General features: G+C 46.0%; 1 protein-coding gene across 1 annotated transcript in view; it reads right to left on the bottom strand.

Annotated features, from left to right (window-relative positions):
* Window positions 1–21,140, bottom strand: part of LOC129698378 (LHFPL tetraspan subfamily member 6 protein) — a 99,305-nt gene that overhangs the window by 4,757 nt on the left and 73,408 nt on the right. The gene's annotated exons all lie outside the window — the stretch shown is intronic.

The following is a 21,140-nucleotide window of genomic DNA, read 5'->3' as shown; positions in this document are numbered from 1 at the left end:
ACTGTGCCACCCAGTGTATCAATAGTATATCAAATATCCATGAGTATTAAAGAGTTAAGGGCCTGTCCCACTTGGGCGTTATTTACGCGACATCATTTACGCGCCACGATGCGCGGGTGGTGAGGCGTGGTGGCGTAGGCAGTGACGTGTGGTCGCACACGGCACCCAGGATTTTGGGATTCACAAAATCTTCGTGACGCGCAAATGACGCCCAAGTCATGGAGGAGTCACACCACAAATAAAACAGCCCCTTCATCCATGCAGACCAAGGTGCCCCATCTACACTAGTCCCACCTCCCTGCATTTGGCGCATATCCCTCTAAACCTTTCCTATCCATGTACCTGTCCAAGTATCTTTGAAATGCTGTTATAGTATTTGCATCAACTACCTCTTCTGGCAGCACGTTCCATACACCCATGTGAAAATGTTGCCCCTCCGGTTGCTATTAATTCTGTTCCCTCTCACCTTGCATCTGACGCCATTGGTTCAGGGTTTCCCGACCTGATCCTTGTACATTCAGGTCTCACTTCAAACTCCAGCGTTCCAGTCAAAACAATCCAATTCTGTTCAACTTCTCCTAATCCCACAGACAACTGTTATTATCAGACAGTTGTATAACGTATAAGGAGAAATGGTATAAACTTGGAACGGCAGAGGTTGAGGGAAGAACTGATTGTATATTCAGGTAACATCCAGGTTCACGAACAGCTTCTTCCCTACCGCCATTAGACTATTTAACACTACAACCTCAAATAAGTTCTGAATTACATAGACTGTTATTATAATTATTGCACTATTATTGTTTGTTCGTATATTATGTGTACATATGTGTGCGTAGAGGTTCGACCAGCCCCAACCTGGGGGTTCGATTGCCGGCGTGGGGGAGCTGACATCCCCCCCGATGTGGAGGGCTCGAGGCCCCAGATCGCGGGAGAACAAAGAAGGGAAGAAATTAAACTTTCTTTTGCCATCCATCACAGTGAGGAATGTGGAGGAGTCACTGTGGTGGATGTTTATGTTCAAATGTGTTTTGTGTGTTCTGTTGCTTTTTATTTGTATGACTGACTTGGCAAATGAAATTCCTCAGATGTTGCAAAACATACTTGACTCATAAGGTATTATTATGATTGTGATTGTGATATATATCACATTTTTACTCATTAAAACTCTTTATTAGATCTTGTACGTGTCTATGTGTGTATATGCGTGTGTGGCTTTACATCTTCGCGAACATTTTTAAATAGCCTAAGTGTCCAAAGATTATTCACAAATAAAAACGATTAATTTATAGGCCAAATGGAAGGATTTTAGGTTTCAATTGCTGTAAATAAATGCCCATTTAAATCGGCTTTCTAGTGGGTTCACGTGATAACATTTTTACATTGATTCCGGGATGTGACATTTTTCCTGTCGAGGCCGGGATCACCTTATCTGAACATTTTATGCTTTACTTCTCAAATTATTACTGAAAATATTTAAAAATATGTAAAGACTTTGAATTTTAAACGATGAGCTTTCACTGATGACATCACAATGGCTCTGCTCAGTGCCGTCTCGCACACAGAATCTTCCATGCGCTTCGAGTGATGTGCCCCCCTCCTTCTCCGCCCCCCCCCCGTCCCTCTGGTTATTCAAAAGACGCCGCTTTGAATTTTAAACGATGAGCTTTCACTGATTACGTCACAATGAGAAAGGACGAGCCCGGAGATGAAGTTGAGCCCTAGACGGGAGACTGCGGCGGCCGAACTCACGGTCCTTGGGTCGACGCCCGCCTGCCGCCTCGCTCGGGTCCACACCCGCCCGCAGCCTCGTTTGGGTCCAGTGGGGAGGCTGCTGCTCTACGACCTGGGTAGGCGTTGCCTCTACTACCCCCTGCTGGTAGGGAGGCTGCTGCCACGGGCCGAGCCCGACTTGACACCCGGCCGCCGCCTCACTTGGGGTTCTCGAGTCGACGCCTGCCCACGGCCTCCCTCGGGTCCTCGTCAGCTCGCAGCCTCCCTCGTGTCGACGGTCGCCTGCCGCCTAGCTCACAGTCCTCAGGTCGACGTCCACCTGCCGCCTCGTTCGGGGTCCTCGGGTCAATGCCCGCCCGCAGCCTCGCTCGGGTCCAGCACCTGGTGGGGAGGCTGCTGCTCTACGACCTGGGTAGGTGTTGCCTCTACCCCCTCCCTCTCTCGGGAGTGGTGAGTATTGGGACCTATGGGTGAGTGGTGGAGTGTTGCGTTCGGGAACCAGCCCTCCCCTGTGACGCCACAAGCCCCCACCCACCCCCAATCTTAACCCCCCTCCCTCTCCTTCTCTACCCCCCTCCCACTCCCTCTCTACCACATCATCCTCACCCTCTCTACCCCCTCCTTCTCTAGCCACACCTGCACAATTGGGGGCTATGCGTGTGGATAAGGCGGGGATGGCGTAAAAGGTGCGAATTAATAATATTAATATAATATCAAGGGGGGGTGGTTAGTGTGTGTGTAACGCCGCAGTCCGCCCACCCCCACCCCCCTACCCGCACGCCGACCCCCCAACAGGTCCCACTTGGTCCCGTAATTAAAAACTCTGATCTTGTACATGTTTGTGTGTGTATATGTGGTTGTCTTTACATCTTTGCGAAAAAAACTATGCGGTAACGATGACATTTTTACATATTCCGGTTGACATTTTTCCCGTCGAGGCCGGGATCACCTTTTATATTTATCGACTTATTACTGATTAAAGTTTAAAAATGCAAAAGACTGAATTTAAACAATTTTTTCTGTTAAAATCATTCCTCACAGCTTCCAACACATTTCGATACAAAGTTGCAATTTCGATACAAAGGGTCAATTGGTATTGCAATTGGGGAAGTGCAATTGAGATTTATTTTTCAAGTCCAGTGCTGGGGGAGGCTGGGAAGCGCTGGAATCTTACATTCGGCAACGGGTTGAGTTGGAGGACCACGCGTCCAGTGGGGGGGTAGGGGACGGGTGCATTGGGAGAGCAGACCCAATGGGTCTGCACTTGGTCTAGTATATATATATCTATAATATATGCATGTAAGTGACTATGTGTGAGTGTCAAGTCAAGTCAAGTCAAGTCAAGTTTATTTGTCACATACTCATACGAGATGTGCAGTGAAATGAAAGTGGCAATTTTGTGCAAAAGACAAACAACAAAACAACCAAACAAATTATAAACACAATCATAACACACATATTCTTTTACATAATATACATGTATATATATATACACACAAAGATTTTTTTTCCTCATTTATTATATTGTTTACAATGTACTCTGTTCAAATATTCTGTTGTGCTGCTGCAGGTAAGAATGTCATTGTTTTATCTGGGACTTACCACAATAAAACACTATTGGCTCTCTATGTACATGGATTGAACAAAACACAAAGTGCTGGGGGAACTCACGGGGTCAGGCAGCATTTGGTCTTAAAAAGGGTCCTGAATCCAAATCTCATCTGTCCATTCCCTCCACAGATGCTGCCTGACCCGCTGAGTTCCTCCAGCACTTTGCGTTTTGCTCAATGTTCCAGCCTCTGCAGTTCCTTGTGTCTGCACATGGATCGAATTTGCTCAGAGAAATATTTCAAAATGAGATGGATTTTAAAATAAATGTTGATGATACTTTGGGTTTCAGTTTAGATTTTTTTTGTATCTGTCCCAATCTTTAAAACCATCGGTAAAAGGTTTAGATTAATGGGCAGTTTACATTTTAGACTTACAGCGTGGAAACGGGCCCTTCACCCCACCGTGTCCGCGCTGACAAATGATCATCCCGTACACTAGCACGATCCTACACACTAGGGACAATTTACAATGTACAGAAGCCAATTAACCTACAAACCTGTACGTCTTTGGAGTGTGGGAGGAAACCGGAGCACCCGGAGAAAACACACGCGGTCACAGGGAGAACGAATTTACTCCGCACCAGTAGTCAGGAATGAACCCGGGTCTCTGGCGCTGTAAGGCAGCAGTCCTACCTGCTGCGCCAGTGTGCTGCCTGGTTCTGGACACCAAGGTGAGAAGAGGGGGAACTGTGAGCACTCCTTGTGGACAATTAGCGTTCAATGACTCTCTGGTCACTTGTTGGTGACGGAGCAAAGATGGAGGGCTTTGTTTAGTGATGTGCTTCAGATATAACTGATGACAGGCCAATGGTTAAACAGTCTATTTCTAGTTTAGTCTATTTCTCCCTAAATGTTAGAGGAATTGCAAGTTGAACAACTGCAGATCTGTACAGCACGGAAACAAGTCCTTCAACCCTGCTTGTCCAAGTGTGAGAGAGAATGTGTGTGTGTGTGTGTGTGTGTGTGTGTGTGTGTGTGTGTGTGTGTGTGAGCATGTGTGTGTGTGCGTGTGTGTGTGTGTGTGTGAATGTGGGTGTGTGTGTGTGTGTGTGTGTGTGTGTGTGTGTGTGTGTGTGTGAGCATGTCAGTGTATGCATGTCAGTGTGTGTGTGTGAATGTGGGTGTGTGTGTGTGTGTGTGTGTGTGTGTGTGTGTGTGTGTGTGTGTGTGTGTGTGTGTGAGCAGTGTGTGGCAGTGTGAGTGTGTCTGAGTCAATGTGTGTGAGCGTGTCAGTTTGTGAGTGTCTGAGAGTCAGAGTGTGTGTGTGTGTGTGTGTGAGCGTGTCAGTGTGTGCATGTCAGTGTGTGCATGTCAGTGTGTGTTTGTGAATGTGGGTGAGGGTGTGTGTGAGCGTATGTGTGTCAGTGTGTGAGCGTATGTGTGTGTCACTGTGTGAGCGTGTGTGTGTGTCAGTGTGCATCAGTCCATGTGAGAGTGTATATCAGTATGTGAGAGACAGAGAGTAACACAGAGGGACAGAGACAGACAGGCAGAGAGACTGAGCGATAGAGAGAGGGAGAGGAGAGAGAGAGAGAGAGAGAGATTTTTCAGTGGACTGCCTGCAACCTTCAAGCTCACGGCAGTCGCCTGAAGAACCGCAAACTGGAACGGCGACCGTCAGACACACACACACACACCGCAAAGATGGGGGCCAGGAAAAGCGGGGGAGCGCTGTCTGAAATTCACACGGTGCAAAACCAAGGTGATACAGATTCCGGGGTTACGTCCGTGCCCGGGTGGGATTAGAAAGGGAATACGCCCTGTCTACGGGCACCCTGAGGGAGTTCCGGGACCGCTGGGCTCCGCAGGGTGTTGAATGTATCCTCAATAAGGATTGTATCATAGTTGTATAGTAGTTTATTATGGATACATGTTTGTATTGTATTATGGTGGTGGGTTCTGGCTTGTTTTATTGTAGTGTAAATATTATTTTTAATAATTGAATAAATTTTGTTGTAATATAAAAAATAAATAAATAAATAAAAGGTGATACAGACACACACCGCGATGAACAGGAAGGTTAAGACGGCTAGCACAGTGTACGGTAAGTCCTTTAAAAGAGCGGGAGGGGAGGGGGGGGAGGGAGAAGGAGTGGAGACACTTTTAAAAAGTCAGCCAATTTTTAATAAGCCAGAGATACACAGCTGTGAAGTTCGGCGGGCATTTAACATTACATAGTAACATAGAAACATAGAAATTAGGTGCAGGAGTAGGCCATTCGGCCCTTCGAGCCTGCACCGTCATTCAATATGATCATGGCTGATCATCCAACTCAGTATCCCGTACCTGCCTTCTCTCCATACCCCCTGATCCCCTTAGCCACAAGGGCCACATCTAACTCCCTCTTAAATATAGCCAATGAACTGGCCTCAACTACCCTCTGTGGCAGAGAGTTCCAGAGATTCACCACTCTCTGTGTGAAAAAAGTTCTTCTCATCTCGGTTTTAAAGGATTCCCCCCTTATCCTTAAGCTGTGACCCCTTGTCCTGGACTTCCCTAACATCGGGAACAATCTTCCTGCATCTAGCCTGTCCAACCCCTTAAGAATTTTGTAAGTTTCTATAATATCCCCTTATTACCTTATTACCGGATATCCTTGGTTCTGAAAACTCTTGCTTACGTTTTTTTCCCCCCAATGAGCCAATTAAAATGACCAGTCAGCAAAGGCGATGAATTAAAACTACCCACGACTATCTCGACTACCTATAACTACATGGCGACCCCACTACAACTGCAACCTACGACTACAATGCTATCGATTTTCTCCATGGTGACCAACGTTTTTCAACATGTAGACAAATTTGCGGCGACCATACTGAGGCCGCGACTGTGGTATTATGCAATAATAGAGTAAGGCTGACAGAGACAAAGGTAGTCCACCCTTTGTTCTCAAAGAAAGGGAGATGTGGTATTATGCAATAATAGTGTAAGGCTGAGCAGAGGGGCACTAGGACCCTGTGTGCCAGAAGCCAGGCTCCAGTAACCGGATGTGACTGGAACCCAGGGTGTGGGCAGTTAGGGAGTTGCCTGGGCTTACACAGGAGGCTGTTGTTGCAGTTGCTGCTGTTATACAGATTAAAGGTATACTCTGTTTACGTCGTCGTACGAGCCTTATTACAAGCATAACTCGACAGCGACTAGCTCCCAGAATGCGGGAACTCCTCGTGACCATGCACGAGGCTCACCAGAGACCACCAGCGAACATGTGGTGACCATGTGGCGATCATGTGGTGAGTGCAGAGTCTCCTGCACTCACCTAAAAAGTTGCCTAAGTGGGACAGGCCTATGTGCCCTCCCACTGGCTCCACGCCTGCATGAGCAGCTGCCGTGTAAAGCTGGTATCACAGCAGTGATCAGCCGGCCTCACAGGTGGCACAGAGCGAGGCCAGGGAGGGAGGGATGTTCCTCCTGGTATGTTAACGCCCCCTCACATTTATTAAACTGGTACATTGCCAACCTATCGAGCTGCTCCACACCCTGCTGGGAGACTCTCACTGTCACCAGCCTGGCTGTTTGGTGAAAGGGAAACAATGTGCTACAATGCTGAGAACTATATTCTGCACTCTGTATCTTCCCCTTTGCTCCACCTATTGCACTCAAGGCACTGTGACTTGATTGTATTTCTGTATGGTATTATCTGATCTGATGGGATAGCATGCAACGCAAAGCTGTTCACTGTACCTCGGTACACGTGACAATAATAGGCATAGACATGGAACTCAATGAATCCTTTTATTGACAGATACAAGGAACTGCAGATGCTGGAATCTTCAGCAAAACATAAAGCGCTGGAGTAACTCAGTGGGTCGGGCAGCATCTGTGGAGGGAATGGACAGATGACGTTTCGGGTCAGGACCCTTCAGACTGACGTAGTGGGGGAGGGGGAGGGGGAGGGAAGAAAGCTGTGATATGATAGAAACATAGAAATTAGGTGCAGGAGTAGGCCATTCGGCCCTTCGAGCCTGCACCGCCATTCAATATGATCATGGCTGATCATCCAACTCAGTATCCCGTACCTGCCTTCTCTCCATACCCCCTGATCCCCTTGGCCACAAGGGCCACATCTAACTCCCTCTTAAATATAGCCAATGAACTGGCCTCAACTACCCTCTGTGGTAGAGAGTTCCAGAGATTCACCACTCTCTGCGTGAAAAAAGTTCTTCTCATCTCGGTTTTAAAGGATTTCCCCTTTATCCTTAAGCTGTGACCCCTTGTCCTGGACTTCCCTAACATCGGGAACAATCTTCCTGCATCTAGCCTGTCCAACCCCTTAAGAATTTTGTAAGTTTCTATAAGATCCCCTCTCAATCTTCTAAATTCTAGAGAGTATAAACCAAGTCTATCCAGTCTTTCTTCATAAGACAGTCCTGACATCCCAGGAATCAGTCTGGTGAACCGTCTCTGCACTCCCTCTATGGCAATAATGTCCTTCCTCAGATTTGGAGACCAAAACTGTACGCAATACTCCAGGTGTGGTCTCACCAAGACCCCGTACAACTGCAGTAGAACCTCTCTGCTCCTATACTCAAATCCTTTTGCAATGAAAGCTAACATACCATTCACTTTCTTTACTGCCTGCTGCACCTGCATGCCTACCTTCAATGACTGGTGTACCATGACACCCAGGTCTCGCTGCATCTCCCCCTTTCCCAATCGGCCACCATTTAGATAATAGGTGGATAGGTGGATACAGGTGAGGAGGTGATATCACAGCTAATCTGCTTTATCCTGACCTCTCAGTGACTGAGGGGCAGAACAGACTGAGTGTTTCGTTTAGTCTATCGTCACGTGTACAGAGGTACAGTGAAAAGCTTTTTAGTTGCGAGCTATCCAGTCAGAGGAAAGGCTATCTAGGCAAGGCAAGGCAAGGCAACTTTATTTATATAGCACATTTCATACACGAGGCAGGCTCAAAGTGCTTCACATAAAAACATGTCATACAATAAAATGAAATAATAAAATGAAATAAAATAGAATTAAAAGAAAAGAAAAGCAAAATTAAAAATGCATTATAAAAAGTGCAAAAGTTAAAAGTGCAATGTAGTTAAGATTTAGCTGAAAGCTAAAGTAAACATAAAAGTTTTCAGTCTTGTTTTAAAAGTGGTCAAAGTTGAGGCAAGTCTTAAATCTTCAGGAGGTTTATTCCAGCTATTTGTTGCATAGTAACTAAATCCTGCTTTCCCATGTTTTGTATTTACTCTGGGAATCACTAACAGATTGGTTTCAGAAGATCTTAGCGGTCTAGAAGGCTTATATAGTGGAAGCATGTCAGTGATATACTTTGGTCCTAAACCATGTAGTGATTTATAGGTGAGCAGCAGGATTTTAAAATCAATTCTCTGACATACAGGGAGCTAATGTAAGGATTTAAGGATTGGTGTAATGTGTTCAAATTTTTTGGTCTTTGTTAGAACTCTAGCAACAGCGTTCTGAACAAGCTGTAGCTGCCTGACAGTTTTTTCGGAAGACCTGCAAGGAGACCGTTACAATAATCTAGCCTGCTATTAATAAAGGCATGTACAAGTTTTTCTAAGTCTTGAGCTGACATGAGTCCTCTTAATCTTGCTACGTTTTTGAGGTGATAGTAGGCCGATTTTGTTACTGATTTGATGTGACTGTCGAAATTTAAATCTGAATCCATAATGACCCCAAGATTTCTGGCTTTGTTTGACGTTTTCAGGGTCAGAGAGTGAATGTGTTGGGTTACTCTAAGCCTTTCTTTTTTAGCACCAAAAACAATTATCTCCGTTTTGTCCTTATTTAGTTGGAGAAAATTTTGGCACATCCAGTCTTTGACTTGCTCAATGCACTGGCACAGCAGATCTATGGGGCGATAGTCATTTGGTGATAGCGCTACATAGATTTGAGTGTCATCGGCATAGCAGTGGAGGCCAATATTATTATTTTGCATGATTTGCCCTAGTGGGAGCATGTAGATGTTGAATAAAGAGGGCCCTAAGACCGAACCTTGCGGGACTCCACACGTCACGTTGGTTGGTTCTGATACAAAGTCACCAATGGAAACAAAATAGTTCCTATCTTGTAAATATGACCTGAACCAATTTAAGACTGTGCCTGAAAGCCCCACCCATTTTTCCAACCTGTCCAAAGTATTGAGTGATCAACAGTGTCGAATGCAGCACTGAGGTCTAATAGCATTAATATTGAAACTTTGCCAGAGTCTGTGTTAAGACGAATGTCGTTTACAACTTTAATAAGGGCGGTCTCGGTGCTACGAAGAGGTTGAAATCCTGACTGGAAGTTGTCGTAGCAGCCAGTTGAAGCCAGGGAGTGATTAAGTTGCTGGAGGACAACTTTCTCAATGATTTTACTTATGAAAGATAGGTTTGATATTGGTCTATAGTTGTTAATAATAGAGGCATCTAGGCTCCGCTTTTTTTAAAGAGGTTTAATAACTGCAGTTTTCAAGGCTTTTGGGAAATTGCCTGATTGAAGAGAGCTGTTAACTATTTGCAGTATGTCTATTGCTAGGCAGTCAAAAACATTCTTAAAGAAGTTGCTCCCCCAATGGTGTGATCCCCCAACCAAATATTCCACCATGCACCCGTCTCCTCCAATGGAACTGAAGCCGTTCTCAAAAGTAAGATTCCAGCATTGCTCTGCCTCCGTCAGCAGTGGATTAAAAAAAAAATCCAATGGCACCTCCCTGCCTGCTGCAGCAGTGAAAAGTTCAGAGTGTTCCTGTCTTGAAACTTTGTTTCGAAGTGTGTTGGAAGCTGACATGTAAATGGAGAAGCCAGTTTATTTTTGAAATACTTGGGGGTGGGGAAGAAGGATTTGATTAAAAACGTGTACTTCAACATGACGAAATGTAATGAGGAGCGGATACTTAGAAAGAAAAGCGAAATCTCTACCGAAATGGAAAAGATCTCGGAGATTGAGCGTCTGGATTGGGCGTGGCAATGAATCAAAGGAAGAAATGCAGCCGGCAGCCGTACATGCAAATGGGTCCATTCCGATTGGACATCTACGAGCATCGGCCATTCCGATTGGACATCTGTGAGTATCGGGCACGATCCAACATTTTTATTTGAAGCGGTGATATTGATGGCACGTCTGATGCCTTCAATTTTTTCTGTATAAAAGAATGCAAACTCATTGCATTTCTGCGTGGAATGGAGTTCAGGTGGTATTTGTGTTGGGGGGGTTAGTCAGTCTGTCAACAGTTGCAAATAGGGTTTTTGCCTTATTAGTGTTGTTGTTAATGATATTGGAGAAAAATGTTTCTCTGGCACTTTGTAAGTCTAAATTGTAGGCACGGAGACTCTTTTATAGATGTCATGGTGAATATGAAGTTTTGTTTTCCGCCAGAAGCGCTCAGCTTTCCGGCATTCTCTTTTCTGGGCCGTTACAAAAGCAGCTTTTCTCCAGGGTGCCTTTTGCTTACCAGAAATCGTTTTAACCGTAATAGATGCAATGACATCTATAACTTTCACAATTTTGGAGTTAAAGTTATCTACAAGATCATCAGCAGAACATGGGTTTAGAGGTGGTAACAAGGAGATGGCATTTTTAAAGATTACATTAGAATGTTCATTTATATACCGTTTTTTGACAGTATTTTTGACAGTTTTATATACCGTTTTTTGACAGAGAGCCTGCTGACATACTGCATTACAGCATGGTATGGCAGCTGCACCATGGCAGACAGGGAAAGGCTTCAGAGGGTAACTAGGACAGCGCAGAAGATCATTGGTTGCCCTCTCCCCTCCCTGATGGACATCTACACCTCCCGCTGCCTTAGCAGGGCAAAGAAGATCATCAAAGACAGCTCCCATCCTGCGTTTGGACTGTTCAACCTGCTGCCCTCTGGAAGGCGCTATAGGTGCATCAAATCCAGGACAAATAGACTCAGAAAGAGTTGCTTTCCGAGAATTATAACTACTCTTAATTCAAATTCACACATGCACTGACTTCACTGCCCAACACCCGGACTTCCATCTGTATATATGTATATATGTATGTAGTGCCGCAGAATTGTGCACCTATCCCCCCCCCCCCCCCTTCTCCCTTCTGTTTTTGTTTTTCTGTTTCTTGTTTTTTGTGCTAAATTGTATGTATGCACTGAGTACGAGCAGCTTTCAGTTTCACTGTACATGTATAGTGACAATAAATGGCATATCTATATCTATATTTGATTTTGTCTGTATGTCGGGAATAAAAGATATATTAAAGAAAACACAGAAGTGGTCAGACAATGAAGGATCAGTCACGAAAATATCAGAAACATTGAGACCCTTTGTGATAATCAAGTCCAGAGTGTGCCCCTTACAATGAGTAGCCCCTTTCACATGTTGAGACAGTTCAAATGTGTCTAAAATAGTAAAAAATTATTTTGCACCCTTGTCATTCAAATCAACAGTATGAAAATTAAAATCACCAGTTATAACTAGACAAAGTCAAAGTCAGTGGAGATGCTAGACAATAATTCTGTAAAGTCATCGAAAAAATTAGCATAATATTTAGGAGGCCTGTAAATAATTAATAGGAGAACTCGGGGGGAACATTTCAATACAACACAAAGGTATTCGAATGATGGAAAATCACCAAGTGATATCTATGATTACAATCAAGCCATCCACAGTGTACAGATACAGGATAAAGGGAATAAAGTTTAGTGCAAGATAAAGTCCAGTAAAGTCCGGTTAAAGATAGTTTCCAATGAGGTAAATGGGAGGTCAGGACCTCTCTCTAGTTGGTGAGAGGATGGCTCAGTTGCCTGATAGCAGGTGGGAAGAAACTGTCCCTGAATCTGGAGGTGTGCGTTTTCACACTTCTGTACCTCTTTCCTGACGGGAGAGGGGAGAAGAGGGATTGACTGGGTGAGACTCGTCCCTGATTATGCTGCTGGCCTTGCCGAGGCAGCTTGAAGTGGAGATGGAGTCAATGGAAGGGAGGCTGGTTTGTGTGGTGATCTGGGCTGCATCCACAATTCTCTGTAATTTCTTGCGGTCTTGGATGGAGCTGTTCCCAAACCGTGCTGTGATGCACCCCAATAACATGCTTTCTCTGGCGCATGTGTAGATGTTGGTGAGAGTTGTTGGGAACATGCTGAACCTCCTAAGCCTTCTAAGTAAAGTAGGCAAGGTTGAGAAGGTTAACACCTTCCAGCAGCTTGATGACAATGGCCACAAGAGTTAGAACAGGAGTAGACCATTGGTGTTCCTGAGCTCGTCCTGCCGTTCAGTAATATCACGGCTGATCCAAGGGAAACTTCAATTCAACAAGTGTCTTCTTTCAGAAATCCCTAGCGTACTGTATTCCAAGGGAGAAGAGGAAGTGAGTGAGGTGACTTAACGCTATGCCCTCTAGTTTTTGACATTTCAACAACAATCTATCAACAGCTACAGAGCCGTCCTGGCCACCTCATTGGAGACCCTTGGACTATCTTTAATCAGACCTTACTGAACTTTATCTTGCGCTAAACATTATTCCTTTATCCTGTATCTGTACACTTTGAGTGGCTCGATTGTAATCTTGTATTGTCTTTTCGCTGACGGGTTAGCACGCAACAAAAGCTTTTCACTGCACCTCGGTACTCATGACCATTACCAGAAGAGGGAGAAAGGGAATGGCTCGGACTTTGGTGCGTAAGCTTTGTTCCTCTGTGAGAAACAGACCCGCCATCTCCCAGAATACCTTCAACACATTGTTCTATTACTGCTCCAGGAGAGGTGCTACACCACCTGGTTCCAGTCTAACTCTCCCAGAACGAGACTAAGTGTATGTTTCATGGGCAGCTCCCTGCCAGTGAATTCAATTGCATCCAATACGTTGTTGTCACATGTGACAAGTCACAGTGAAATTCTTTGCTTGCATTCCCGAGGTATACAAATAGCCGCCCATAAAGGGCGCTTGCCAAGGTACAGAATATACGTGCCATGTCCCCCTTTGTTCTCCCCCTCCTCACGACGGGCCCCCCCCACGGCGAGTCCCCATGGTTCTTTCATAGCAAAAGGATTTGAGTATAGGAGCAGGGAGGTTCTACTGCAGTTGTACAGGGTCTTGGTGAGACCACACCTGGAGTATTGCATACAGTTTTGGTCTCCTAATCTGAGGAAAGGAGACCTATACATTCTTGCCATAGAGGGAGTACAGAGAAGGTTCACCAGACTGATTCCTGGGATGGCAGGACTTTCATATGAAGAAAGACTGGATAGACTCGGTTTGTACTCGCTAGAATTCAGAAGATTGAGGGGGGATCTTTTAGAAACTTACAAAATTCTTAAGGGGTTGGACAGGCTAGATGCAGGAAGATTATTCCCGATGTTGGGGAAGTCCAGAACTAGGGGTCGCAGTTTAAGGATAAGGGGGAAGTCTTTTAGGACCGAGATGAGAAAAACATTTTTTCACACAGAGAGTGGTGAATCTGTGGAACTCTCTGCCACAGAAGGTAGTTGAGGCCAGTTCATTGGCTATATTTAAAAGGGAGTTAGATGTGGCCCTTGTGGCTAAAGGGATCAGGGGGTATGGAGAGAAGGCAGGGATGGGATACTGAGTTGGATGATCAGCCATGATCATATTGAATGGCGGTGCAGGCTCGAAGGGCCGAATGGCCTACTCCTGCACCTAGTTTCTATGTTTCTATGTTTCCCCTCCCCCACGGCGGGTCCTCTTTGGTCCCTTCCTAAACAAATGGGATGTTGTAGCGGCACCTAGTGGTGGGATGGGGAAGACAGAACCCTCGTCATTGATCAGCACGGTCACGTGACCGCGGGGGTTCGCTCGCGGCGCTTTCAGCCGGTTATGCAGCGCTCCTCCCAGCGACAGGAGCTGTGTTTGTTAGCTAAGCCAGGCGCACGGTTTTCACGAGTTTTAGTTCCGTTTTTTCTGTAAATAAAACCGACTTTACTCAACCTGCCTTGTCTCGCTTTAATGTGTTTTTAATTCCCTTTATAACAGTCAATAAGGGTGGTGAATCTGTGGCGTTCATCCACAGTACCTTAGCCTGGGTGTCAGGCAGGAGAATTTGGGAGGGAAAGTTAGATCAGTTTGATTGAATGGCAGAGTAATTGATGAGCCCCTAAATCTGCACCTATAATGACAGATCAATAAAGTTGATCTGGGCCTACTAATCTGATGTTTGAAGTTCATTGAAACGTCACCTATCCAGTACACCAGAGATGCCCATCCAGTTCTCCAAACACGCTGAGGTAACACGCTGTTCTCCAGGGTATTGTTTCCGTGGTGCCAGCAGAACCTACAGGATCTTTTTGATTTAGTTATGTTAAAGTGGGGTTGGGAGGGAAGAGTTAGTCCTCAGTTCCTGATTGAGGACGGCATTATTCGAGTAGACTTGATGGGCGGGCCTTTCCTGAATGGCCTAACATCTGGCACCTATAACCGTATGGACCATCTGATTCAGCAGAGAGTTTTAAAGTTGATCTTGGGCCTACTAAGTCCAAACCAGTATCCATTCCGATAGTTTGAAGAAGGTCCCAACCCGAAACGTCACCTATCCATGTACACCAGAGATGCCCATCCATGTTCTCCAAACACGCTGAGTTACTCCAGCACTTTGTGTCCTTTGGTGCATGAACCAGCGTCTGCAGTTCCTAGTTGCTACGTTCTCTCAAATCAGCAGCGGCGGGACAGCGCTGGAACATCGCGGTTCGGGCAATGCTGAGGGGGTCGGCCGTCTGGAGCCCGGAGTGAGGACCTGCTGCACCAACATCACGGAGCTGCGGTTTTGCAGAGCTTCCCACGCGGGCGGCGCTGACTAATCAACGCGGGGGTCCTGTGACTCTGCCCAGCTCGGCCTGCGGATTCGGGAGCTGCGGACTCCGGCTGCGGGAGGCGGCTGATCAGAAGGTCCGGGCCGCTGAGACCTGGGTGCCATTTATGTCATGTTGTGTCGTGGACTTCTGTATTTGTGCTTTTTTTAAATTTTAATTCAATTTCAATTTTATTTTTAATATGTTTTATTATTTATTTATTATTTATTTTTATAATTTCTTTGTGATTTTTTTTTAATGATACTGCCTGTAAGGAAAATTCATTTCGTTGTCTCAAATTGAGACAATGACAATAAATTGAATACAATACAATACTCCAGCACTTTGTGTCCTTTGGTGCATGAACGTCTGCAGTTCCTAGTTGCTACGTTCTCTCAAACAGAGGGAACTGAACAAAGTTCGGATCAGGGGTTTTATCTCAAGCAACAAAAGCTTTTCTTTGTGTTTCAGTACATATGACAATAAATTAAACTAAAACTCAAACAGGAGACAAGATCATTATTTCTCATAAGTTCACATGTGATAGGCCATTGGGTCCCTCGAGTCTACTCTACCATTCAATCACGGCTGATCTATCTCTCCCTCAACCCCATTCTCCTGCCTTCGCCGCATAACCCCTGACCCCTGTACCAATCTCCACTTTTGAGGGCCATGACCGTTGTGGCAATGGTCATCTCGGCTGAAAATAGCACGGAGAAGTTGGGCCGAAGGGCCTGCTTCTGTGCTGCACAGCTCTCTGTCTATAACTACCATAACAAAAGAAACTGGAAAAAGTGCAGAGAAGATTTAGAGAGACGTTGCCAGGTCTCGAGGGCCTGAGCTACAGGGAGAGGTTGGGCAGTCTGGTACTTTTTTCCTTGGAGCGCAGGAGGCTGAGGGGTGATCTTATAGAGGTGTATAAAATCACGAGGGGAATTGGCCTTGGTAACAAGAGGAGTCGAGTATAAGAGCAAAGAGGTTCTTCTGCAGTTGTACAGAGCCCTAGAGAGACCACACCTGGAGTATTGTGTGCAGTTCTGGTCCCCTAATTTGAGGAAGGACATTCTTGCTATTGAGGGAGTGCAGCGTAGGTTTACAAGGTTAATTCCCGGGATGGCGGGACTGTCATATACTGAGAGAATGGAGCGGCTGGGCTTGTACACTCTGGAGTTTAGAAGGTTGAGAGGGGGTCTTATCGAAACATATAAGATTGTTAAGGGTTTGGACACGCTAGAGGCAGGAAACATGTTCCAGATGTTGGGGGAGTTCAGAACAGGGGCCACAGTTTATGAATAAGGGGTAACCATTTAGAACGGACACGAGGAAACATTTTTTCTCACAGAGAGCGTGAGTGTGGAATTCTCTGCCTCAGAGGACGGTGGAGGCCGATTCTCTGGATACTTTCAAGAGAGAGGGCTCTTAAAGATATTGGAGTCAGGGGATATGGGGAAAAGGCAGGAACGGGGTACTGATTGGGGATGATCAGCCATGATCACATTGAATGGCGGTGCTTGCTCGAAGGGCCGAATGGCCTACTCCTGCACCTATGATCTATTGTCTATTGTCTATTCAATAGGCAGGGTGAATGCACAGTCTTTTAACCAGAGTAGGGGAATGAGGAACTGACTATAGAGCTGGCTTTTTGCTGGAGTCTCCCAGCCCTAACTCTGGCCCCTAGCATTGTGCAGCTCCAGACTAAATTGAATATCTGCCAATTTTCTGAATAGCAATTCCACAATAGCAATTCATATTTCTTGAAGGAAACGTCGTTATATGAATGCATTTTTACGAGGGAGTGGAGCGAGGGTATTGCCTTCTGCAACAGTGGGGGGGACTCAGTCAATGACGGGTCATGGAGTGTGGAATCACTTCAGGGTGGGGAACAAGAGTTGTCTCTGAAAGGGTGAATGGGTTCAGTCACACCTCCTGCATTCAGCCTCTTTATTTGTATTGTTTGAGATTAAGTCCAAGGGGCGGCATAATGGTGGAGCACTGCCTCACAGCGCCAGAGACCAGGGTTCGATCCTGGCGATGGGTGCTGTCTGTACGGAGTTTGTACGCTCCCCCCGTGACCGCGTGGGTTTTCTCCGGGTGCTCCGGTTTCCGCCCACCGCAGGTTAATCGGCTTGGTAAAAGATTGTAAATTGGAGCAGAATTAGGCCATTCGGCCCATCGGGCCTACTCCACCATTCAATCATGGCTGATCTATCTTTCCCTCTCAACCCCGTTTCTCCTGACTCCAGACATTTATAGGTAGAACAAGGGAGGAAATACAGAGTGCAGAATATAGTTCTCAGCATTGTAGCGCTTCAAGTCCAATGTCCGCAATGGGGTCGAGGTGAATCGGACAGTACCGCAGTTTATGGAAGGACCGTTCACAAGCCTGATAACAGAGGGGAAGAAGCTGTTCCTGAGTCTGGTGGTGAGTGCTTTCAAGATTCTGTACTTTGTGTTTTAAGTGTTTAAATATCTGCTTAAGTATGTGGAGAGCATTTGCTGTGTGCTTACGGCTATTCATCGCCACCTCCAACACTAATCTCGCATCTTTTGTAATATGACCCAATGGTGTCAATGAGACCCATGAATCAGAGAGACAGAGTGCAGTAGAAATGTGTAGGAAGGAACTGCAGATGCTGGTTTACACTGAAGGTAGACACAAAATGCTGGAGTAACTCAGCGGGACAGGCAGCATCACTGGAGAAAAGGAATGGGTGACGTTTCGGGTGGAGACCCTTCTTCAGACAGTCTGAAGAGTGCAGGGAAGATTCACAAGGATATTGCCTGGGCTCGAGGGCCTGAGCTACAGGGAGAGGTTGGGCAGGCTTGGACTGTATTCCTTGGAACTCAGGAGGATGAGGGATAATCTTATAGAGGTGTACAAAATCATGAGGGGAATAGATGGGATGAATGCACAGCCTTTTACCCAGAGTGAGGAAATCAAGAACCAGAGGGCATGGGTTTAAGGTGAGAGGGAAAAGGTTTAATGGGAACCTGAGGGGCAACTTTTCACAAAGAGGGCAGTGGGTGTACGGATGTATGGAATGAGCTAGCAGAGGGGGTAATTGAGGCAGGTGGAGGAAGGGTGATCTTATAGAGGTGTATAAATTCAAGAGGGGATTAGATCAGGTAAATGCAGTCTTTTACATTTGAACAAGTACATGGATAGGAAAGGGTTAGAAGGATATGGGCCAATTGCAGGTAGGTGGGTGGAGTGGAGGTGGGGCATGTTGGTCGGCATGGACAAGTGGGGCCGAAGGGCCTGTTTCCGTGTTTTGTGAGACTGGGGTGGGCGGCAAGCCGTGCGTGTCAAGCCACAACAAAAACCGTGAGCAATGACCCTGTGGCCGTGGAGACATCCCTCACGGGGCTGTGTTAAATTGATGCTTCTCGGAGCAAGCGAGGTAATCCCCAATGGCAATGTGGAGGATTAGTGGTGAGGCAGGAGCCAGGGCTGTTGGAGGGGGGGGGGAAGGGAACACCGTGTAACGACAAGCCCTCCGACCCCCGGCTGTTTGTTCCCCCGCTCTCTGCACAGCCCACTTCAATGTCTGACAGCTCATATTTTAAATCCCTGTAAAGTTCCTCATTACAAAGGCCGCCATCTATCATGCAGACACTAGGAAATTGCCCCAGCATTATTCTTGGCCGTTCACACCAGCTCTCTCTCAGCGCCCCCCCTCCAGGGATCAGCCGGTACTAATGTGGGGTAGTAACTCCAGCAGTAATCTCCCGAGACCCACTCAGGAATGCACCGGCTTCCTCCGTGAATAATTCCAGTCTATGTCAATGTGAGAGGGGAAAGATTGAACAGGAAACATTTTCCGCACAGAATGTGATCGGTATATGGAATGAGCTGCCAGAGGAGGTAGTTGAGGTAGGTAGGAAGCTGAGGGGCGATCTTATAGAAACATAGAAACATAGAAATTAGGTGCAGGAGTAGGCCATTCGGCCCTTCGAGCCTGCACCGCCATTCAATATGATCATGGCTGATCATCCAACTCAGTATCCCGTACCTGCCTTCTCTCCATACCCCCTGATCCCCTTAGCCACAAGGGCCACATCTAACTCCCTCTTAAATATAGCCAATGAACTGGCCTCAACTACCCTCTGTGGCAGAGAATTCCAGAGATTCGCCACTCTCTGTGTGAAAAAAGTTCTTCTCATCTCGGTTTTAAAGGATTTCCCCTTTATCCTTAAGCTGTGACCCCTTGTCCTGGACCTCCCTAACATCGGGAACAATCTTCCTGCATCTAGCCTGTCCAACCCCTTAAGAATTTTGTAAGTTTCTATAAGATCCCCCCTCAATCTCCTAAATTCTAGAGAGTATAAACCAAGTCTATCCAGTCTTTCTTCCTAAGACAGTCCTGACATCCCAGGAATCAGTCTGGTGAACCGTCTCTGCACTCCCTCTATGGCAATAATGTCCTTCCTCAGATTTGGAGACCAAAACTGTACGCAATACTCCAGGTGTGGTCTCACCAAGACCCTGTACAACTGCAGTAGAACCTGTATAGAGAGTATAGAGGATTATAAATCCATGAGGGGAACAGGTTCAGAGTCTTTCCCCCAGGTACACTTGGACAGGTACATGGATAGGAAAGATGTAGAAGGAACCTAAGGGGGACTTTGTTCCACACAGAGGATGGTGTGAATATGGAACAAGCTGCCAGAGGAGGTCGTTGAGGCAGGTACAATACATTTAAAATAATAATAATATATTTTATTGTCATTGCAAATAACCGCAACGAGATTTGGTATGCAGCTTCCATCCGATGCCATAACTTAAATAACTAATAAAATTTAGATTTAGATACCCCGAGAACATGGTTTGTAAGAAGAACATTACAACAGTAAAATAGTCAAAACAGTTCAAACAGACAAAAGTGCAGATGTGTCTGTGTGTCGTGACCATCCGAGGGAGACAGTCCAGGGGGGATGGGGGGGCAACTCAGCAGGGCCGGTTCAGAGCCGCTATAGCTCTGGAAATGAAGCTGTTCCTGAGTCTGGATGTTCGGGCGTAGAAGGCCTTGTAACGTCTGCCGGAGGGAAGTAGTTCGAACAGTCCATTACAAGGGTGTGAGGAGTCTTTATGGATGCTGACGGCCTTCCTGACAGGTACATGGATATGGAAGGTTTAGAGGGATATGGGCCAAACGCGGTCAAATGGGATTACCATAGATGGGGCATCTTGGTCAGCATGAACGAGTTGGGCCGAAGGGCCTGTTTCCGAGCTGTGTGACTCTATGCACAAAATTCTATATAGAACTTCTTACTCCCTTTATTTTCTTTTTATGCTTCCATGTACAAATCCCAGTTTAGTTTAGTTTAGAGATACAGCGCGGAAACAGGCCCTTCCTCCCACTGACCAGCGATCCCCGCACATTAACACCAACCTACACACACCAGGGACAATTTTTTTTACATTTTGCACCAAGCCAATTAACCTACAAACCTGTACGTCTTTGGAGGGTGGAAGATCTCGGAGAAAAGCCACGCAGACAGAACGTACAAACTCCGTACAGACAGTGCCCGTAGTGAGTATCGAACTGCCGTAGCTGTAAGGGCAGCAACTCAATCTCTGCGCCATCGTTCTGCCTGTACTGCTGTCTATTAGCCACTAACAAACCCTCGATGAGCAGTGAGCTGGGAAGAGCTAATGCTTTTCACAGACTTGACTTAACATTTTCACTTTAACTCGATTTATTCTTGCTGTGATGACAGCATAAACGGCTCGAAATCAAAACTATCCATAGCTGCAGGGGAAAAATGACTGAAAGATCACCAGTTGAAGGAAGCAATGACATTTTTATTTCATCCCTGATAGTGAGGGCACACTCCGTGAGCTGAAACATGTTTTATTAAAGCACTCGGACCAGCTGAGAAAAGCATCTCAATTTCAGTTCACATTTTAGACTTTACTTTATCTTAGACTTTGGAGTCACAGCGCGGAAACAGGCCCTTCTGCCCACAAGGTCCATGCTGACCAGCGATCCCTGAACTCTAGCACTATCCCACACACTGGGAATAATTTACAATTTTTACCGAAGCCAAATTATTCATC

This window comes from Leucoraja erinacea, chromosome 6 (genome assembly GCF_028641065.1).
Source record: "Leucoraja erinacea ecotype New England chromosome 6, Leri_hhj_1, whole genome shotgun sequence".
NCBI classification, from domain to species: domain Eukaryota; kingdom Metazoa; phylum Chordata; class Chondrichthyes; order Rajiformes; family Rajidae; genus Leucoraja; species Leucoraja erinaceus.
Note: the sequence above shows the minus strand (reverse complement) of the source record. Positions and strands in the feature narration are given on the sequence as shown.